Source organism: Toxotes jaculatrix, chromosome 7 (assembly GCF_017976425.1).
Source record: "Toxotes jaculatrix isolate fToxJac2 chromosome 7, fToxJac2.pri, whole genome shotgun sequence".
In the NCBI taxonomy this organism is placed as follows: Eukaryota; Metazoa; Chordata; class Actinopteri; family Toxotidae; genus Toxotes; species Toxotes jaculatrix.
This window is the reverse complement of record NC_054400.1, coordinates 3,404,536-3,419,035: the sequence shown is the minus strand read 5'-3', so window position 1 is coordinate 3,419,035 and position 14,500 is coordinate 3,404,536.

The window sequence follows — 14,500 nt, the reverse complement described above, 5'->3', positions numbered from 1 at the left end:
ACTTTTTGTCAAGCTGAAGTTGGTGTTTAGGGTTGCTGAGTGTGCAAGGCCTAAGTGTGAGAGGCCAAAAGTGTTCCCCCAGAAAGTGTCTAGGAGCGCGTTTCAGGGCCTCAGGAGTGGTTTGGACCCCCCTTTTTGTGGTACTTTTTGTAAATCTGAAGTTGGTGTTTCGGGTGGTTAAGAGTGTACAGGGCTCGCAGGCCAAAGTGTGAGAGGCCAAAAGTGTTCCCCCAGAAAGTGTCTAGGAGTGCGTTTCGGGGCCTCAGGAGTGGTTTGGACCCCCCTTTTTGTGGTACTTTTTGTAAATCTGAAGTTGGTGTTTCGGGTGGTTAAGACTGTACAGGGCTCACAGGCCTAAGTGTGAGAGGCCAAAAGTGTTCCCCCAGAAAGTGTCTAGGAGCGCGTTTCGGGGCCTAAGGAGTGGTTTGGACCCCCCTTTTTGTGGTACTTTTTGTCAAGCTGAAGTTGGTGTTTCGGGTGGTTAAGACTGTACAGGGCTTGTAGTTTTAACCAGGGTCTGTTTTGACCGATTCTCAGGGGAGCAAGATAGAGACATGGGACCTTGTCCTACCCCCCCATTTGTGTGTACCCCGAGTCTAACGGTACCACCCTCGAGTCTCTAGGACTTAGGGTTCTGGAGTTATGAGCATTTGAAGTTCCCCCAAATAAGGGAGTTGGGAGAGTGAAAATTTGGGATTTTTACCAGGGTCACTTTTAGCCGATTCTCAGGGGAGCAACATAGAGACATGGGACCTTGTCCTACCCCCCATTTTGTGTACACCCCGAGTCCAACGGAACCACCCTCGAGTCTCTAGGACTTAGGGTTCCAGAGTTATGAGCATTTGAAATTCCTCCATATAAATGAGTTGAGAGAGTGAAAATTTGCATTAGTGTGAGAGGCCAAAAGTGTTCCCCCAGAAAGTGTCTAGGAGTGCGTTTCAGGACCTCAGGAGTGGTTTGGACCCCCCTTTTTGTGGTACTTTTTGTCAAGCTGAAGTTGGTGTTTAGGGTTGCTGAGTGTGCAAGGCCTAAGTGTGAGAGGCCAAAAGTGTTCCCCCAGAAAGTGTCTAGGAGCGCGTTTCAGGGCCTCAGGAGTGGTTTGGACCCCCCTTTTTGTGGTACTTTTTGTAAATCTGAAGTTGGTGTTTCGGGTGGTTAAGAGTGTACAGGGCTCGCAGGCCAAAGTGTGAGAGGCCAAAAGTGTTCCCCCAGAAAGTGTCTAGGAGTGCGTTTCGGGGCCTCAGGAGTGGTTTGGACCCCCCTTTTTGTGGTACTTTTTGTAAATCTGAAGTTGGTGTTTCGGGTGGTTAAGACTGTACAGGGCTCACAGGCCTAAGTGTGAGAGGCCAAAAGTGTTCCCCCAGAAAGTGTCTAGGAGCGCGTTTCGGGGCCTAAGGAGTGGTTTGGACCCCCCCTTTTTGTGGTACTTTTTGTCAAGCTGAAGTTGGTGTTTCGGGTGGTTAAGACTGTACAGGGCTTGTAGTTTTAACCAGGGTCTGTTTTGACCGATTCTCAGGGGAGCAAGATAGAGACATGGGACCTTGTCCTACCCCCCCATTTGTGTGTACCCCGAGTCTAACGGTACCACCCTCGAGTCTCTAGGACTTAGGGTTCTGGAGTTATGAGCATTTGAAGTTCCCCCAAATAAGGGAGTTGGGAGAGTGAAAATTTGGGATTTTTACCAGGGTCACTTTTAACCGATTCTCAGGGGAGCAACATAGAGACATTGGACCTTGTCCTACCCCCCCATTTGTGTGTACCCCGAGTCCAACGGTACCACCCTCGAGTCTCTAGGACTTAGGGTTCCAGAGTTATGAGCATTTGAAATTCCTCCATATAAATGAGTTGAGAGAGTGAAAATTTGCATTAGTGTGAGAGGCCAAAAGTGTTCCCCCAGAAAGTGTCTAGGAGTGCGTTTCAGGACCTCAGGAGTGGTTTGGACCCCCCTTTTTGTGGTACTTTTTGTAAATCTGAAGTTGGTGTTTCGGGTGGTTAAGAGTGTACAGGGCTCGCAGGCCTAAGTGTGAGAGGCCAAAAGTGTTCCCCCAGAAAGTGTCTAGGAGCGCGTTTCAGGGCCTCAGGAGTGGTTTGGACCCCCCTTTTTGTGGTACTTTTTGTAAATCTGAAGTTGGTGTTTCGGGTGGTTAAGAGTGTACAGGGCTCACAGGCCTAAGTGTGAGAGGCCAAAAGTGTTCCCCCAGAAAGTGTCTAGGAGCGCGTTTCGGGGCCTCAGGAGTGGTTTGGACCCCCCCTTTTTGTGGTACTTTTTGTCAAGCTGAAGTTGGTGTTTAGGGTTGCTGAGTGTCCAAGGCCTAAGTGTGAGAGGCCAAAAGTGTTCCCCCAGAAAGTGTCTAGGAGCGCGTTTCGGGGCCTCAGGAGTGGTTTGGACCCCCCTTTTTGTGGTACTTTTTGTAAATCTGAAGTTGGTGTTTCGGGTGGTTAAGACTGTACAGGGCTTGTAGTTTTAACCAGGGTCTGTTTTGACCGATTCTCAGGGGAGCAAGATAGAGACATGGGACCTTGTCCTACCCCCCCCATTTGTGTGTACCCCGAGTCTAACGGTACCACCCTCGAGTCTCTAGGACTTAGGGTTCTGGAGTTATGAGCATTTGAAGTTCCCCCAAATAAGGGAGTTGGGAGAGTGAAAATTTGGGATTTTTACCAGGGTCACTTTTAACCGATTCTCAGGGGAGCAACATAGAGACATTGGACCTTGTCCTACCCCCCCATTTGTGTGTACCCCCGAGTCCAACGGTACCACCCTCGAGTCTCTAGGACTTAGGGTTCCAGAGTTATGAGCATTTGAATTCCTCCATATAAATGAGTTGAGAGAGTGAAAATTTGCATTAGTGTGAGAGGCCAAAAGTGTTCCCCCAGAAAGTGTCTAGGAGTGCGTTTCAGGACCTCAGGAGTGGTTTGGACCCCCCTTTTTGTGGTACTTTTTGTAAATCTGAAGTTGGTGTTTCGGGTGGTTAAGAGTGTACAGGGCTCGCAGGCCTAAGTGTGAGAGGCCAAAAGTGTTCCCCCAGAAAGTGTCTAGGAGCGCGTTTCAGGGCCTCAGGAGTGGTTTGGACCCCCCTTTTTGTGGTACTTTTTGTAAATCTGAAGTTGGTGTTTCGGCTGGTTAAGAGTGTACAGGGCTCACAGGCCTAAGTGTGAGAGGCCAAAAGTGTTCCCCCAGAAAGTGTCTAGGAGCGCGTTTCGGGGCCTCAGGAGTGGTTTGGACCCCCCTTTTTGTGGTACTTTTTGTCAAGCTGAAGTTGGTGTTTAGGGTTGCTGAGTGTCCAAGGCCAAAGTGTGAGAGGCCAAAAGTGTTCCCCCAGAAAGTGTCTAGGAGCGCGTTTCGGGGCCTCAGGAGTGGTTTGGACCCCCCTTTTTGTGGTACTTTTTGTAAATCTGAAGTTGGTGTTTCGGGTGGTTAAGACTGTACAGGGCTTGTAGTTTTAACCAGGGTCTGTTTTGACCGATTCTCAGGGGAGCAAGATAGAGACATGGGACCTTGTCCTACCCCCCCATTTGTGTGTACCCCGAGTCTAACGGTACCACCCTCGAGTCTCTAGGACTTAGGGTTCTGGAGTTATGAGCATTTGAAGTTCCCCCAAATAAGGGAGTTGGGAGAGTGAAAATTTGGGATTTTTACCAGGGTCACTTTTAACCGATTCTCAGGGGAGCAACATAGAGACATTGGACCTTGTCCTACCCCCCCATTTGTGTGTACCCCGAGTCCAACGGTACCACCCTCGAGTCTCTAGGACTTAGGGTTCCAGAGTTATGAGCATTTGAAATTCCTCCATATAAATGAGTTGAGAGAGTGAAAATTTGCATTAGTGTGAGAGGCCAAAAGTGTTCCCCCAGAAAGTGTCTAGGAGTGCGTTTCAGGACCTCAGGAGTGGTTTGGACCCCCCCTTTTGTGGTACTTTTTGTCAAGCTGAAGTTGGTGTTTCGGGTGGTTAAGAGTGTACAGGGCTCACAGGCCTAAGTGTGAGAGGCCAAAAGTGTTCCCCCAGAAAGTGTCTAGGAGCGCGTTTCGGGGCCTCAGGAGTGGTTTGGACCCCCCTTTTTGTGGTACTTTTTGTAAATCTGAAGTTGGTGTTTCGGGTGGTTAAGGCTGTACAGGGCTCACAGGCCTAAGTGTGAGAGGCCAAAAGTGTTCCCCCAAAAGTGTCTAGGAGCGCGTTTCAGGACCTCAGGAGTGGTTTGGACCCCCCTTTTTGTGGTACTTTTTGTCAAGCTGAAGTTGGTGTTTAGGGTTGCTGAGTGTCCAAGGCCTAAGTGTGAGAGGCCAAAAGTGTTCCCCCAAAAGTGTCTAGGAGCGCGTTTCAGGACCTCAGGAGTGGTTTGGACCCCCCTTTTTGTGGTACTTTTTGTCAAGCTGAAGTTGGTGTTTAGGGTTGCTGAGTGTCCAAGGCCTAAGTGTGAGAGGCCAAAAGTGTTCCCCCAGAAAGTGTCTAGGAGCGCGTTTCGGGGCCTCAGGAGTGGTTTGGACCCCCCTTTTTGTGGTACTTTTTGTCAAGCTGAAGTTGGTGTTTCGGGTGGTTAAGACTGTACAGGGCTTGTAGTTTTAACCAGGGTCTGTTTTGACCGATTCTCAGGGGAGCAAGATAGAGACATGGGACCTTGTCCTACCCCCCCATTTGTGTGTACCCCGAGTCTAACGGTACCACCCTCGAGTCTCTAGGACTTAGGGTTCTGGAGTTATGAGCATTTGAAGTTCCCCCAAATAAGGGAGTTGGGAGAGTGAAAATTTGGGATTTTTACCAGGGTCACTTTTAGCCGATTCTCAGGGGAGCAACATAGAGACATGAGACCTTGTCCTACCCCCCCCATTTGTGTGTACCCCGAGTCCAACGGTACCACCCTCGAGTCTCTAGGACTTAGGGTTCCAGAGTTATGAGCATTTGAAATTCCTCCATATAAATGAGTTGAGAGAGTGAAAATTTGCATTAGTGTGAGAGGCCAAAAGTGTTCCCCCAGAAAGTGTCTAGGAGTGCGTTTCAGGACCTCAGGAGTGGTTTGGACCCCCCTTTTTTGTGGTACTTTTTGTCAAGCTGAAGTTGGTGTTTAGGGTTGCTGAGTGTCCAAGGCCTAAGTGTGAGAGGCCAAAAGTGTTCCCCCAGAAAGTGTCTAGGAGCGCGTTTCGGGGCCTCAGGAGTGGTTTGGACCCCCCTTTTTGTGGTACTTTTTGTAAATCTGAAGTTGGTGTTGCGGGTGGTTAAGACTGTACAGGGCTCACAGGCCTAAGTGTGAGAGGCCAAAAGTGTTCCCCCAGAAAGTGTCTAGGAGCGCGTTTCAGGACCTCAGGAGTGGTTTGGACCCCCCTTTTTGTGGTACTTTTTGTCAAGCTGAAGTTGGTGTTTAGGGTTGCTGAGTGTGCAAGGCCTAAGTGTGAGAGGCCAAAAGTGTTCCCCCAGAAAGTGTCTAGGAGCGCGTTTCGGGGCCTCAGGAGTGGTTTGGACCCCCCTTTTTGTGGTACTTTTTGTCAAGCTGAAGTTGGTGTTTCGGGTGGTTAAGACTGTACAGGGCTTGTAGTTTTAACCAGGGTCTGTTTTGACCGATTCTCAGGGGAGCAAGATAGAGACATGGGACCTTGTCCTACCCCCCCATTTGTGTGTACCCCGAGTCTAACGGTACCACCCTCGAGTCTCTAGGACTTAGGGTTCTGGAGTTATGAGCATTTGAAGTTCCCCCCAAATAAGGGAGTTGGGAGAGTGAAAATTTGGGATTTTTACCAGGGTCACTTTTAACCGATTCTCAGGGGAGCAACATAGAGACATTGGACCTTGTCCTACCCCCCCATTTGTGTGTACCCCGAGTCCAACGGTACCACCCTCGAGTCTCTAGGACTTAGGGTTCCAGAGTTATGAGCATTTGAAATTCCTCCATATAAATGAGTTGAGAGAGTGAAAATTTGCATTAGTGTGAGAGGCCAAAAGTGTTCCCCCCAGAAAGTGTCTAGGAGCGCGTTTCGGGGCCTCAGGAGTGGTTTGGACCCCCCTTTTTGTGGTACTTTTTGTAAATCTGAAGTTGGTGTTTCGGGTGGTTAAGGACTGTACAGGGCTTGTAGTTTTAACCAGGGTCTGTTTTGACCGATTCTCAGGGGAGCAAGATAGAGACATGGGACCTTGTCCTACCCCCCCATTTGTGTGTACCCCGAGTCTAACGGTACCACCCTCGAGTCTCTAGGACTTAGGGTTCTGGAGTTATGAGCATTTGAAGTTCCCCCCAAATAAGGGAGTTGGGAGAGTGAAAATTTGGGATTTTTACCAGGGTCACTTTTAACCGATTCTCAGGGGAGCAACATAGAGACATGGGACCTTGTCCTACCCCCCCCCCCCCCCCCCATTTGTGTGTACCCCGAGTCCAACGGTACCACCCTCGAGTCTCTAGGACTTAGGGTTCCAGAGTTATGAGCATTTGAAATTCCTCCATATAAATGAGTTGAGAGAGTGAAAATCTGCAGTAGTGTGAGAGGCCAAAAGTGTTCCCCCAGAAAGTGTCTAGGAGTGCGTTTCAGGACCTCAGGAGTGGTTTGGACCCCCCTTTTTGTGGTACTTTTTGTAAATCTGAAGTTGGTGTTTCGGGTGGTTAAGACTGTACAGGGCTCACAGGCCTAAGTGTGAGAGGCCAAAAGTGTTCCCCCAGAAAGTGTCTAGGAGCGCATTTCGGGGCCTCAGGAGTGGTTTGGACCCCCCTTTTTGTGGTACTTTTTGTAAATCTGAAGTTGGTGTTTCGGGTGGTTAAGACTGTACAGGGCTTGTAGTTTTAACCAGGGTCTGTTTTGACCGATTCTCAGGGGAGCAAGATAGAGACATGGGACCTTGTCCTACCCCCCCATTTGTGTGTACCCCGAGTCTAACGGTACCACCCTCGAGTCTCTAGGACTTAGGGTTCTGGAGTTATGAGCATTTGAAGTTCCCCCAAATAAGGGAGTTGGGAGAGTGAAAATTTGGGATTTTTACCAGGGTCACTTTTAACCGATTCTCAGGGGAGCAACATAGAGACATGGGACCTTGTCCTACCCCCCCCCCCCCCCCCCATTTGTGTGTACCCCGAGTCCAACGGTACCACCCTCGAGTCTCTAGGACTTAGGGTTCCAGAGTTATGAGCATTTGAAATTCCTCCATATAAATGAGTTGAGAGAGTGAAAATTTGCATTAGTGTGAGAGGCCAAAAGTGTTCCCCCAGAAAGTGTCTAGGAGCGCGTTTCAGGGCCTCAGGAGTGGTTTGGATCCCCCTTTTTGTGGTACTTTTTGTAAATCTGAAGTTGGTGTTTCGGGTGGTTAAGAGTGTACAGGGCTCGCAGGCCTAAGTGTGAGAGGCCAAAAGTGTTCCCCCAGAAAGTGTCTAGGAGCGCGTTTCGGGGCCTCAGGAGTGGTTTGGACCCCCCTTTTTGTGGTACTTTTTGTCAAGCTGAAGTTGGTGTTTCGGGTGGTTAAGACTGTACAGGGCTCACAGGCCAAAGTGTGAGAGGCCAAAAGTGTTCCCCCAGAAAGTGTCTAGGAGCGCGTTTCAGGACCTCAGGAGTGGTTTGGACCCCCCTTTTTGTGGTACTTTTTGTCAAGCTGAAGTTGGTGTTTAGGGTTGCTGAGTGTCCAAGGCCTAAGTGTGAGAGGCCAAAAGTGTTCCCCCAGAAAGTGTCTAGGAGCGCGTTTCAGGGCCTCAGGAGTGGTTTGGACCCCCCTTTTTGTGGTACTTTTTGTAAATCTGAAGTTGGTGTTTTGGGTGGTTAAGAGTGTACAGGGCTCGCAGGCCTAAGTGTGAGAGGCCAAAAGTGTTCCCCCAGAAAGTGTCTAGGAGCGCGTTTCGGGGCCTCAGGAGTGGTTTGGACCCCCCTTTTTGTGGTACTTTTTGTCAAGCTGAAGTTGGTGTTTCGGGTGGTTAAGACTGTACAGGGCTTGTAGTTTTAACCAGGGTCTGTTTTGACCGATTCTCAGGGGAGCAAGATAGAGACATGGGACCTTGTCCTACCCCCCCATTTGTGTGTACCCCGAGTCTAACGGTACCACCCTCGAGTCTCTAGGACTTAGGGTTCTGGAGTTATGAGCATTTGAAGTTCCCCCAAATAAGGGAGTTGGGAGAGTGAAAATTTGGGATTTTTACCAGGGTCACTTTTAACCGATTCTCAGGGGAGCAACATAGAGACATTGGACCTTGTCCTACCCCCCCATTTGTGTGTGCCCCGAGTCCAACGGTACCACCCTCGAGTCTCTAGGACTTAGGGTTCCGGAGTTATGAGCATTTGAAATTCCTCCATATAAATGAGTTAAGAGTGTGAAAATTTGCATGTGAGAGGCCAAAAGTGTTCCCCCAGAAAGTGTCTAGGAGTGCGTTTCAGGACCTCAGGAGTGGTTTGGACCCCCCTTTTTGTGGTACTTTTTGTAAATCTGAAGTTGGTGTTTCGGGTGGTTAAGAGTGTACAGGGCTCACAGGCCTAAGTGTGAGAGGCCAAAAGTGTTCCCCCAGAAAGTGTCTAGGAGCGCGTTTCAGGGCCTCAGGAGTGGTTTGGACCCCCCTTTTTGTGGTACTTTTTGTCAAGCTGAAGTTGGTGTTTAGGGTTGCTGAGTGTCCAAGGCCTAAGTGTGAGAGGCCAAAAGTGTTCCCCCAGAAAGTGTCTAGGAGCGCGTTTCGGGGCCTCAGGAGTGGTTTGGACCCCCCTTTTTGTGGTACTTTTTGTCAAGCTGAAGTTGGTGTTTCGGGTGGTTAAGACTGTACAGGGCTTGTAGTTTTAACCAGGGTCTGTTTTGACCGATTCTCAGGGGAGCAAGATAGAGACATGGGACCTTGTCCTACCCCCCCATTTGTGTGTACCCCGAGTCTAACGGTACCACCCTCGAGTCTCTAGGACTTAGGGTTCTGGAGTTATGAGCATTTGAAGTTCCCCAAAATAAGGGAGTTGGGAGAGTGAAAATTTGGGATTTTTACCAGGGTCACTTTTAGCCGATTCTCAGGGGAGCAACATAGAGACATGGGACCTTGTCCTACCCCCCCATTTGTGTGTACCCCGAGTCCAACGGTACCACCCTCGAGTCTCTAGGACTTAGGGTTCCAGAGTTATGAGCATTTGAAATTCCTCCATATAAATGAGTTGAGAGAGTGAAAATTTGCATTAGTGTGAGAGGCCAAAAGTGTTCCCCCAGAAAGTGTCTAGGAGTGCGTTTCAGGACCTCAGGAGTGGTTTGGACCCCCCTTTTTGTGGTACTTTTTGTCAAGCTGAAGTTGGTGTTTAGGGTTGCTGAGTGTGCAAGGCCTAAGTGTGAGAGGCCAAAAGTGTTCCCCCAGAAAGTGTCTAGGAGCGCGTTTCAGGGCCTCAGGAGTGGTTTGGACCCCCCTTTTTGTGGTACTTTTTGTAAATCTGAAGTTGGTGTTTCGGGTGGTTAAGAGTGTACAGGGCTCGCAGGCCAAAGTGTGAGAGGCCAAAAGTGTTCCCCCAGAAAGTGTCTAGGAGTGCGTTTCGGGGCCTCAGGAGTGGTTTGGACCCCCCTTTTTGTGGTACTTTTTGTAAATCTGAAGTTGGTGTTTCGGGTGGTTAAGACTGTACAGGGCTCACAGGCCTAAGTGTGAGAGGCCAAAAGTGTTCCCCCAGAAAGTGTCTAGGAGCGCGTTTCGGGGCCTAAGGAGTGGTTTGGACCCCCCCTTTTTGTGGTACTTTTTGTCAAGCTGAAGTTGGTGTTTCGGGTGGTTAAGACTGTACAGGGCTTGTAGTTTTAACCAGGGTCTGTTTTGACCGATTCTCAGGGGAGCAAGATAGAGACATGGGACCTTGTCCTACCCCCCCATTTGTGTGTACCCCGAGTCTAACGGTACCACCCTCGAGTCTCTAGGACTTAGGGTTCTGGAGTTATGAGCATTTGAAGTTCCCCCAAATAAGGGAGTTGGGAGAGTGAAAATTTGGGATTTTTACCAGGGTCACTTTTAGCCGATTCTCAGGGGAGCAACATAGAGACATGGGACCTTGTCCTACCCCCCATTTTGTGTACACCCCGAGTCCAACGGAACCACCCTCGAGTCTCTAGGACTTAGGGTTCCAGAGTTATGAGCATTTGAAATTCCTCCATATAAATGAGTTGAGAGAGTGAAAATTTGCATTAGTGTGAGAGGCCAAAAGTGTTCCCCCAGAAAGTGTCTAGGAGTGCGTTTCAGGACCTCAGGAGTGGTTTGGACCCCCCTTTTTGTGGTACTTTTTGTCAAGCTGAAGTTGGTGTTTAGGGTTGCTGAGTGTGCAAGGCCTAAGTGTGAGAGGCCAAAAGTGTTCCCCCCAGAAAGTGTCTAGGAGCGCGTTTCAGGGCCTCAGGAGTGGTTTGGACCCCCCTTTTTGTGGTACTTTTTGTAAATCTGAAGTTGGTGTTTCGGGTGGTTAAGAGTGTACAGGGCTCACAGGCCTAAGTGTGAGAGGCCAAAAGTGTTCCCCCAGAAAGTGTCTAGGAGCGCGTTTCGGGGCCTCAGGAGTGGTTTGGACCCCCCTTTTTGTGGTACTTTTTGTCAAGCTGAAGTTGGTGTTTAGGGTTGCTGAGTGTCCAAGGCCTAAGTGTGAGAGGCCAAAAGTGTTCCCCCAGAAAGTGTCTAGGAGCGCGTTTCGGGGCCTCAGGAGTGGTTTGGACCCCCCTTTTTGTGGTACTTTTTGTAAATCTGAAGTTGGTGTTTCGGGTGGTTAAGACTGTACAGGGCTTGTAGTTTTAACCAGGGTCTGTTTTGACCGATTCTCAGGGGAGCAAGATAGAGACATGGGACCTTGTCCTACCCCCCCATTTGTGTGTACCCCCGAGTCTAACGGTACCACCCTCGAGTCTCTAGGACTTAGGGTTCTGGAGTTATGAGCATTTGAAGTTCCCCCAAATAAGGGAGTTGGGAGAGTGAAAATTTGGGATTTTTACCAGGGTCACTTTTAACCGATTCTCAGGGGAGCAACATAGAGACATTGGACCTTGTCCTACCCCCCCATTTGTGTGTACCCCGAGTCCAACGGTACCACCCTCGAGTCTCTAGGACTTAGGGTTCCAGAGTTATGAGCATTTGAAATTCCTCCATATAAATGAGTTGAGAGAGTGAAAATTTGCATTAGTGTGAGAGGCCAAAAGTGTTCCCCCAGAAAGTGTCTAGGAGTGCGTTTCAGGACCTCAGGAGTGGTTTGGACCCCCCTTTTTGTGGTACTTTTTGTAAATCTGAAGTTGGTGTTTCGGGTGGTTAAGAGTGTACAGGGCTCGCAGGCCTAAGTGTGAGAGGCCAAAAGTGTTCCCCCAGAAAGTGTCTAGGAGCGCGTTTCAGGGCCTCAGGAGTGGTTTGGACCCCCCTTTTTGTGGTACTTTTTGTAAATCTGAAGTTGGTGTTTCGGCTGGTTAAGAGTGTACAGGGCTCACAGGCCTAAGTGTGAGAGGCCAAAAGTGTTCCCCCAGAAAGTGTCTAGGAGCGCGTTTCGGGGCCTCAGGAGTGGTTTGGACCCCCCTTTTTGTGGTACTTTTTGTCAAGCTGAAGTTGGTGTTTAGGGTTGCTGAGTGTCCAAGGCCAAAGTGTGAGAGGCCAAAAGTGTTCCCCCAGAAAGTGTCTAGGAGCGCGTTTCGGGGCCTCAGGAGTGGTTTGGACCCCCCTTTTTGTGGTACTTTTTGTAAATCTGAAGTTGGTGTTTCGGGTGGTTAAGACTGTACAGGGCTTGTAGTTTTAACCAGGGTCTGTTTTGACCGATTCTCAGGGGAGCAAGATAGAGACATGGGACCTTGTCCTACCCCCCCATTTGTGTGTACCCCGAGTCTAACGGTACCACCCTCGAGTCTCTAGGACTTAGGGTTCTGGAGTTATGAGCATTTGAAGTTCCCCCAAATAAGGGAGTTGGGAGAGTGAAAATTTGGGATTTTTACCAGGGTCACTTTTAACCGATTCTCAGGGGAGCAACATAGAGACATTGGACCTTGTCCTACCCCCCCATTTGTGTGTACCCCCGAGTCCAACGGTACCACCCTCGAGTCTCTAGGACTTAGGGTTCCAGAGTTATGAGCATTTGAAATTCCTCCATATAAATGAGTTGAGAGAGTGAAAATTTGCATTAGTGTGAGAGGCCAAAAGTGTTCCCCCAGAAAGTGTCTAGGAGTGCGTTTCAGGACCTCAGGAGTGGTTTGGACCCCCCTTTTGTGGTACTTTTTGTCAAGCTGAAGTTGGTGTTTCGGGTGGTTAAGAGTGTACAGGGCTCACAGGCCTAAGTGTGAGAGGCCAAAAGTGTTCCCCCAGAAAGTGTCTAGGAGCGCGTTTCGGGGCCTCAGGAGTGGTTTGGACCCCCCTTTTTGTGGTACTTTTTGTAAATCTGAAGTTGGTGTTTCGGGTGGTTAAGGCTGTACAGGGCTCACAGGCCTAAGTGTGAGAGGCCAAAAGTGTTCCCCCAAAAGTGTCTAGGAGCGCGTTTCAGGACCTCAGGAGTGGTTTGGACCCCCCTTTTTGTGGTACTTTTTGTCAAGCTGAAGTTGGTGTTTAGGGTTGCTGAGTGTCCAAGGCCTAAGTGTGAGAGGCCAAAAGTGTTCCCCCAAAAGTGTCTAGGAGCGCGTTTCAGGACCTCAGGAGTGGTTTGGACCCCCCTTTTTGTGGTACTTTTTGTCAAGCTGAAGTTGGTGTTTAGGGTTGCTGAGTGTCCAAGGCCTAAGTGTGAGAGGCCAAAAGTGTTCCCCCAGAAAGTGTCTAGGAGCGCGTTTCGGGGCCTCAGGAGTGGTTTGGACCCCCCTTTTTGTGGTACTTTTTGTCAAGCTGAAGTTGGTGTTTCGGGTGGTTAAGACTGTACAGGGCTTGTAGTTTTAACCAGGGTCTGTTTTGACCGATTCTCAGGGGAGCAAGATAGAGACATGGGACCTTGTCCTACCCCCCCATTTGTGTGTACCCCGAGTCTAACGGTACCACCCTCGAGTCTCTAGGACTTAGGGTTCTGGAGTTATGAGCATTTGAAGTTCCCCCAAATAAGGGAGTTGGGAGAGTGAAAATTTGGGATTTTTACCAGGGTCACTTTTAGCCGATTCTCAGGGGAGCAACATAGAGACATGAGACCTTGTCCTACCCCCCCATTTGTGTGTACCCCGAGTCCAACGGTACCACCCTCGAGTCTCTAGGACTTAGGGTTCCAGAGTTATGAGCATTTGAAATTCCTCCATATAAATGAGTTGAGAGAGTGAAAATTTGCATTAGTGTGAGAGGCCAAAAGTGTTCCCCCAGAAAGTGTCTAGGAGTGCGTTTCAGGACCTCAGGAGTGGTTTGGACCCCCCTTTTTGTGGTACTTTTTGTCAAGCTGAAGTTGGTGTTTAGGGTTGCTGAGTGTCCAAGGCCTAAGTGTGAGAGGCCAAAAGTGTTCCCCCAGAAAGTGTCTAGGAGCGCGTTTCGGGGCCTCAGGAGTGGTTTGGACCCCCCTTTTTGTGGTACTTTTTGTAAATCTGAAGTTGGTGTTGCGGGTGGTTAAGACTGTACAGGGCTCACAGGCCTAAGTGTGAGAGGCCAAAAGTGTTCCCCCAGAAAGTGTCTAGGAGCGCGTTTCAGGACCTCAGGAGTGGTTTGGACCCCCCTTTTTGTGGTACTTTTTGTCAAGCTGAAGTTGGTGTTTAGGGTTGCTGAGTGTGCAAGGCCTAAGTGTGAGAGGCCAAAAGTGTTCCCCCAGAAAGTGTCTAGGAGCGCGTTTCGGGGCCTCAGGAGTGGTTTGGACCCCCCTTTTTGTGGTACTTTTTGTCAAGCTGAAGTTGGTGTTTCGGGTGGTTAAGACTGTACAGGGCTTGTAGTTTTAACCAGGGTCTGTTTTGACCGATTCTCAGGGGAGCAAGATAGAGACATGGGACCTTGTCCTACCCCCCCATTTGTGTGTACCCCGAGTCTAACGGTACCACCCTCGAGTCTCTAGGACTTAGGGTTCTGGAGTTATGAGCATTTGAAGTTCCCCCAAATAAGGGAGTTGGGAGAGTGAAAATTTGGGATTTTTACCAGGGTCACTTTTAACCGATTCTCAGGGGAGCAACATAGAGACATTGGACCTTGTCCTACCCCCCCATTTGTGTGTACCCCGAGTCCAACGGTACCACCCTCGAGTCTCTAGGACTTAGGGTTCCAGAGTTATGAGCATTTGAAATTCCTCCATATAAATGAGTTGAGAGAGTGAAAATTTGCATTAGTGTGAGAGGCCAAAAGTGTTCCCCCAGAAAGTGTCTAGGAGCGCGTTTCGGGGCCTCAGGAGTGGTTTGGACCCCCCTTTTTGTGGTACTTTTTGTAAATCTGAAGTTGGTGTTTCGGGTGGTTAAGACTGTACAGGGCTTGTAGTTTTAACCAGGGTCTGTTTTGACCGATTCTCAGGGGAGCAAGATAGAGACATGGGACCTTGTCCTACCCCCCCATTTGTGTGTACCCCGAGTCTAACGGTACCACCCTCGAGTCTCTAGGACTTAGGGTTCTGGAGTTATGAGCATTTGAAGTTCCCCCAAATAAGGGAGTTGGGAGAGTGAAAATTTGGGATTTTTACCAGGGTCACTTTTAACCGATTCTCAGGGGAGCA